This window comes from Nuphar pumila, chromosome 1, assembly GCF_984573655.1.
Source record: "Nuphar pumila chromosome 1, dmNupPumi1.hap1.1, whole genome shotgun sequence".
Taxonomy (NCBI): Eukaryota; Viridiplantae; Streptophyta; class Magnoliopsida; order Nymphaeales; family Nymphaeaceae; genus Nuphar; species Nuphar pumila.
In genome coordinates, this window is record NC_143249.1 from 17,899,477 (window position 1) to 17,907,499 (window position 8,023).

The 8,023-nt window shown below is 44.7% G+C and overlaps 1 pseudogene; it reads right to left on the bottom strand.

Annotated features, from left to right (window-relative positions):
• Positions 1–312: 312 nt before the first annotated feature.
• On the bottom strand, positions 313–7,403 carry LOC149848191 (CASP-like protein 2B2; annotated as a pseudogene).
• Positions 7,404–8,023: the final 620 nt, after the last annotated feature.

The window sequence follows — 8,023 nt, forward strand, 5'->3', positions numbered from 1 at the left end:
TTCAGAATTATATCGGGTTTAGGGGATAAAATTTGATGTATTTTTCAATTATCGTGGAGTATTTGTTACTATGGTTTCAGCATGTAATCAAAATTATCAAGCTAAAATCATAAGGAGAAAAGTCCTTGCAGTCTTACTTGAGCAGCCCAAATAGATTAGTACTTGGATTCTCTCTCTCTCTCTCCCCACCAACATTCTGATGACCTCCTCAATCGGTGCATCTCTCTCTATCACACTCTCCCTCTCTGCAAAACCCTAACAACAGTCACTCGACACCCAGCTCTCTCTTATCGGTAAAACCCTCACCCGACATCACTTCCTCCCCCTTCACCCAGTTCCTCCTCCAGCCACCGATGCTTTCCGGCAGACCACCGCCCATTACCACCACCATTCCGATGACATCCTCAATCGGTGCATCTCTCTCTATCGCCCACTCTCTCTCTCTCTGCAAAACCCTATCAGTCACGCCTAGTTCCCCCCTGAAATCGAGCACCTCACGACCTTCCACCACGCCATCCTCCGCCAGGAGAGCATTCAGCCTCGACCGCACCACCAACCCCACCGGCTCGTCGTTGCGACCCTCGGTACCCCAAGAGCTCTGGTGGACTCCCTGTTCCTGCTCGAAAGGAACAATATCTCGTCTCCCGCCTTCAGATCCTTTCATGCCTTCATCACGAAGGCATTCTTGTCAAAGACGCAGGGTAACTCTCTCTCTCTCTCTCTCTCTCTCTCTCTATGCTGATGATGAGAGGCAAGTCGCGGGGGTCCGAGCGATTTTGGAGTCTCTCGTGTAGTCGGTCAATTTCTCACAACAAACAAGCTCTCTTGGAGTTGGCGGAGGGTATTAATGCTTGGGCCTTCGCGGTGTCACTCCAAAAGTGGGGGGCTTCGTCACGTTTAGGTTGTCTCAGGGATTCTTCGCATCATTATCTGGGTTCTTGGTCCGCGGCTTGGTCGACGAGCACTTGATATAGGGGACATCCAGTGGTTTGTCAAGTCTCTTCACAAGGAAGCTCTGGAAGAAAACGAGATTCAGAGGTCGCTCAATGCTCCTTTCTTCCGGTCGTGCTCTAACAAGGATGTATTAGAGGGGTGGAATGAGGTTAGGCTGGCATGACAACCTTCTTTCTGCAACATTAGGCAACTGGCGGATACGTGCTGAGCGAAGCTGAGAGACTGGTGGTGTACTATCTGTTTCAATTGCAACTTTCGTTCAAGAGTTTTCTGTCACAGGTGTGGCTCAGATCGTTCGAGAATTCGGTGTATTATTTGCCTCTCCAGCGAGTCTCGTATGTCGAAACCTTCATCACAGGCCAGGCATTGGGTCCATGCTCCTAGTCGACCTGTTGTATCTTTCTGTGATGTGGTGCAGGTGTGTACCGTGGAGGCAGGTACCTCTCCATTTTTGGCGGTTAAGATAGGATTGCTCTGGGTACCGTTGAAGGCATTTAGTGTCGTCTGTTCATCTTGTGATATCGGTCGTTCGTCAGAGTTCTACTGCTCGTATCCCAGAGAGTCCATCAGGAAGCGTCCTTTCAAGCCGACAAACTGTCTCATTCACCATGATGAGTTAATGAGTACGACTGCCCTCGAGATGGAGTATGGGTCCACTTGCGTTGAGAATTCTTCAGGCTCTATATGTTCATCCGGTTTGCCTCTTCGACTATTGGGCCGCCGCCACGGTCTTGCTTCTGGGAGTTGTGCTGCATCTATCGCCCATGATGGATCCTAGGCCCGTTCATTTTTTTATCATCATGGGATCTTTTGTTCTGCTGATTCTATAATTCGTATTCTTACGATATTCCTACCGTGCAAAGGCATCCTGGTGTGCATGGGGTCCGCCTCGATGTCTGTTTTGGATTTTACCTGCATGGTCTCGTTGTCACCTTGCATGCCGTAAAAAACCCACTTTCTGTGTTTGGCGGACTGCCTGCCCGATCAAGACGGGGGATGTCCCGTGGAGGTTATCAGAGCATCTTTTCAAGGGACCTCGGGGGCCTCCTACTTGCAACTAGTGCATCCACAAACTTGCCCAGATTCGTTAGGTTCAGTGGGTGGGTCGCAGGGGGTCGATGACTTGTTTGACATATGGGGTATGTCATTCGTCGAGGTTGCACAGGCACTAGGAGTGCAGATTTCACTCATGCAACTTTCTTTGATCCAACAACAGATTGTTCCTCGAGCACGATCGACGGCCAGGGTCACAAATAGTCTTCGTAGAGCTAAATCATTGACATGTTCGCAAGCCCAACTTCAAGCAGATGGCTCCAGCTCAGTTCGACGCTCAGACATGCAAAGGTGTACTAGGGTGTTGTCTGAGTATTTATCATGAAGGTGTGTATTTGGAATATTAAGGGCACAAATTGCCCCTGTAAGCGATTGTTTTTAGCTAATTGGATTAGGTATGAAAGTCTGTATGTCGTTGTAATTTGGGAAACCAAAATGGAGGATATTCTTATCAGTGATATCTTACTTATAGAGAAGTGCGACATATGCTCTTAAGTCATCCGTTGGGTTTGATGGGGGAATCCTGGTTCTTTGGAAAGCTTCTCTTAAGGTGGCGATAGTAGATATTGGTCTTTATTCAATCTCCCTTTCTGCAAGATTCTGCCGTCGCTATAAGTTGTTGTCTTCACCTTTGTGTATGGCCCTGTCGTGTCTGCTTCGCGACCAATGTTCTGGGCTGATTTGGACCGAGTTTTGGTTACATTTGGAGCTCTTCAGTGTTTAGGAGGGGATTTCAATTGCCTGTTGTCCACGCAGGATTCTAGTTTACTGGTTCTTCTCAACCCCTCCATTAGGGGGTTTCATAAGTTTGTTCGACAGAACCAACTTTACTCAGTACCTCACGTGGGGGAACAATTCTCATGGTCAAATATGAGGTCTCGCCCTTGCTTGCGGATACTTGATCGCAATTTTCTCTCCCCAGAACTATTTCACGCAGTTTCGGATGTCACTGCTTGTCTGCTGCCGCGGACCCTGTCCGTTCATGGACAAATGACTGTTTCTTGGGGCGCAAGCTTCAAGGCGTGTCGTAGGTTCTTCTTTGAGGAGTGGTGGCTTAGGGTGCCAGACTTTCAGCAGTTGATCAGACAATCATGGGCTCAACCTGCTACGGGATCTTGGGTGGCCATCTGCATCCATGCAAAGCTTCTTCGTCTTTGACAATGTATTAAAGAATGACTAGGCTTTAATAACCTGAACAAGTTTAGGTTCATCGGCCAGTGGGAAGCTGAGCTCTCCTATTTGGCCCAACGTCAGGTCGATCTTGCTGGTGTACCGGAGGGTCAAGTGCTTCAGTTGCAGGAGCGTGTCGTCATCCTCTCTGCCCTCATTGTAGAATAGAGAGCACAAGATGAGCTTAGATGGAAGTTGAGGGCCAGAGTTGCATGGTTGGCTAATGACGATGATAATACACGATTTTTTCACATGAACGTATCAAATAAATACAATAAGAACCAATTTCTCTCGGTCGAGATCGATGGATGTCAGTTTGGTCTGCATAATTGCCTGCCAGCTATTACTTCTTATTTCTCCAGGCTGTATTCGGCCGACTTAGGCGTCGGGGGGGGGGGGGGGGGGGGGGGGTCATCGGCGATATGGGCTATAAGCGGTTGGTGGCAAACCAATTTGTTTCTCTGCAGGCTCGATTCACCGAAGTTGAGATTTCAAATGCTATTAGCGGACCATCGGGATGGAAGGCCCCAGGCCTTGATGGTTTTCATGTCGACTTCTTTAAAGCATTTTGGTCAAGTGTTAAAACTGACCTGCTCTACTTGTTTGATGAATTTTATCGTAATGCGAGGCTGCCTAAACCACATCATGTGGCAGTCATCTCTTTGATTCCTAAGAGGCAAGGGGCGTAAGACATATCCAACTTCAAGCCGATTTCGGTGATGGGTGCTCTGTATTGCATTATATCTAAGGTGTTGGCTAATCGGTTGTGCGCTTTCATTGATCAACTTGTCTCTCCGAACCAGGGTGTTTTTATTCCAGGTCGAAGTTTGCAAGGGTCTTTTATTTGTACAACTGAGCTTCTTCACTCTTTACAGTCGACTGGATTTTCCCAAGGCTTATGATAGTCTGGCATGGGATTTTTGGATTGAATCTCTAATTAACACGGGGTTTGGCAGCCGGTTTATAGCATGGGTTAAGGAGTTGGTCACAAAATTCGTATCGTCAGTTTGCATCAACGGAATAAGAGGGAAAAATTCAAGCTGGCTAGAGGTGTACGACAGGGTTGTCCCCTAGCACCTATCCTTTTTAATATCGCGGCAGATGATTTACCTATTCTCATGAAAATGGCAGAACAAACAAGCTTCTTGGAATCCTTGGGCATTCCTGGTTTTGTTGGTCACACAATTCAATATGCAGACGATACTTTAATATTTGAACATGTGAATGTTAATCAAATGTCCAGGTTGTGCTTCATTATTAAAGTCTTCGTTGCAATTTAAGGCCTTCACCTGAACGAGAGTAAGTGCGCTCGGGTAATTCTCAATGTTGACCTTCGTCTCGGCTGCTGCAAGGATCTTCAACTGCCCAATATCCGACCTTCCTGTCAATTTCTTGGGTCTATCGTTGCACTCTCTGCAGCCAACAGAAACTTCTTCTTGGATGTCTACTATAGAGCGGATGCAAGGGAGATTGCAGGCTTGGAAGGCCCAATATTTATCTTTTGCGGGACAATTGACACTCATTCGTCATGTTTTGGCCCAATTATTAGAGTTTTGAATGAGCATATCCATTATACCAACGACAGTAGAACTGACGATTAACCGTTTGCTTTCGCACTTCCTTTGGTCTGAGAATGTGTTGCACAAAAAGTATCTGCTTGTTTTTTGGCAACAGATTGTTCTCCTGAAGCAGCGAGATAGCTTGGAGATTCCAGCTCTGAGAAAAAGGAGCATCGTTTTAGTCTTGAAGTGGGCTTGGAAAGCTTCCACATCTCAATTTCCTTGGGCTACGTTTGTTAGGCAAAAATATGGTAGTCTACCTAACTCCCTTCTTTCGACGCCCAATTCAGTGTGTCATTCATCCTTCTGGCTGAAGTGGCGGAAGACACTTCGTTCCTTCAGTGGCAGAGATCTTAGGTCTGTTCATGGTCAGCCTTGGCTTCACTGAGCCATGGCGAGCGGAGATAGGTTCTCCATTAAGCAAGTTTACCATTCATTGTTGCCATTCAGGATGGACTGGTTTCCCAATGATTGTATGTGAGGTAAGGGGCCCGCCCCAAGGGCAAAAACTTTGGCGTGGCTTGTGGCTCTGGATCATGTTCAAACCCAAATTAATGTCAGGAAACAGGGGATTCAATTTCCCAGCATGTGCATTCTTTGCAAGAAAGGACATGACTTACCGCCAATGGGTCATGTCTGATGTGTATCTGGCTCTTAAATTACATAGTAAGGGGGAGGGGTTGATCTGCTTGTACTCTGAACTATGCACAATCACCATCTAGATTGTGGTTGTTTTGCTCTTATGTTTCTCTCCCATCCAATATTCTGTTGGATGTATTTTGGTAATGTTGAGTGATGAATGTTTTCTCTCTCTCTCTCACACACACAGGCGCACAAACTACAGCACAAAATGAAGTTTTTTTAGGTTGTAGTTAGTATAGTTGCAAAAGGGTGGCAAATCTCATACAACCTTAGAGAGAGTCAGAAAGATTACCACATGTTCTAACTCTTATCATTGTTACCATACAGCCTAAATAGATTAAACGCAGACATACAAGAGAGAGTGATCATGCTAACACTGACGATGTAAGAACTAACCACGCCTTCCCCCACTTGGGTGCAGAACTTTTTATACAAATCACATAGCTTCATCCACTCTAACTCAGGCTGCCCCTTCTCTGCTAGTGCTGCCGACTGTGTCGCTGCAGCAGCTGCTGCAAGTGTAACATAAGCCATGACCTGCACAACTTTGCCACGCCATTTGATCAGTTCTTGAAGATTGACATAAATTAAGTACGTGGGTAATCATGCAACTGTGATACCAAGTATTAGATTCTATAACCAAATCATGGGGCCTTTTGTGGTGTATTTGCCAATGTATCAGATTCTATAAGCAACTTGGGTGTACCTTGTAATTAAGACTAACAATATGGTGAAACGCACATGGAATAAACAAAACAAAAAACATCAATGCAGTTCTGCCAAGTGTGTGAGGTGGATAGTACTTCAGGAATTAAGGAAAAATGCGAAAGATCTTTGGAAAAAATACTAGCATCATTTGAGGACTTGAATTTCAAATACAAGAGTCAGATAAATTTTTTTATTGGAATTGAGCCTAAAGAAAACAGCAAACGTGGTGTTGTAGAACGGAATCTTTTTTTTTCCAAGTTTCAAACAGAAAAACCTTAAAAGCAAAAGACGATGATGATGAATGAACATGAACATGAACCTTTCAGACTAGCAGGAAAACAGAGGATTGCTCCTCTACGGTCCTTGGTTATTCTTTATCCGATCTCCATGCATCAGAATCTTCTAAAAGGTTCAGTGTGATAGGTATAGAATATTTTTTCAAAGGGAAATGTACACGAGAATATTTGTGTTATCCCAGAGGTAAGCCCAGGACTAAAAGGAAGAAGCCACAGAATTTGATACGTTCCTAGTATTTTCTCTGTTCAGCTCAGAGATATTTTTTTGTCATTTCTAATAGTTACTGCAACACCATGATCACACAAAGGCATGATTTGACTAATCCCTCAAAATGCAAGTGTAGTTTCTCATTTCAGTAGGCAGAGTTGAATACTAGCCGAGTATCATGCTTAAGAAGTTAACAGAAAGGGCAAGGAAAAAGAGATGGGAACAGAAATATGTTACAGGTAAGATAACCTTTCTTTAGGAAAGCTCTTCAAATAATTATAGAAGTATTGAATATAATTCACCACAAAGGGGATAGAGCCAACCTGGTCGCATGAGAAAATAATCCAAGCCAGTGACTTGTTGAGCAACAAGCTTCCACTTCCTTTAAACATGCTAATGGCACACCTTAAGACTTGAACCAAACAGTAAAAAGCCACCATTCCGTTTGCAATCACCAAAAACCTGAAAACCAAAAAGAATTCTTGCACTCATATTCATCAAAAACTGTAATAAGCAAACCAGTAAGTAAACAAAAAAAGATATCAATCAAAGCAACAGTTTGGGAAAGAAATATAAGAACAGTGGAACTCACACCAAAGCTCTCATGTCTGTGAACCTGGCCCTCTTTTCAATGGTGAAAATCTGCCTGACTTGGGTATCAGTCCCTACAAGAACAGACACAAGTACCCCTAGTCCACATATCACACACCTAAGAACGAGTTCTGTGATCTTCAATCTTCTCTCAACCAACTTCAAACCATGAGGGTTGCAGACAGCAACACTCAATGGACTACCTGCGTCTGTAGACCTCATTCTTTGACACCACCTCAACACCCCAGATCACCACTAGTCCCAAATCACGTCCTCCATCCAAGACACCAATCTTATAGTCCACCAGCAACAGAGGAAGTAAGCACCACCATCTTACAATGACCAGACGTGGTTTAGAATTCCAAGAATTTCATGATAAAAAGATGCCAAACAAAGGGGTCTCTGACTCTCGTCCCTCTACCTATAGTAGCAGTAGCACCCATAAAGGGCTTCTTTTGTGATATGGGATATTTTTGGGGCTATCAGAAAAGGACACAGTGTGCCACTAAATGGTTGCACTCGTGTACCTTTACCTTGGCTAGGAAGGGAAGTCCATGCAGAGTGCCCTAGAATTCCCAAGGGTCTGCAAGGCTGCAACATGTGAGTACCAAGAAACTAATTGAAATTTATTGCCTCGTTGCAGAAAAATGGAAGTTTTTTCAAGACATGAAGGGATATGGGCAGTTGGGCACTTGGTATCTGAGAGGCCTTTTGCATTTATTGTAGCATTGCTTTTCATGGGAAATGATTTTCCAGTGACAGAATCTTAAATGGTATGAGTGTATGTTTTCTTCTTTTAACTCGGAAAGTTCACACTAGCAGTGGGTGTTTCCCTCTCTCTC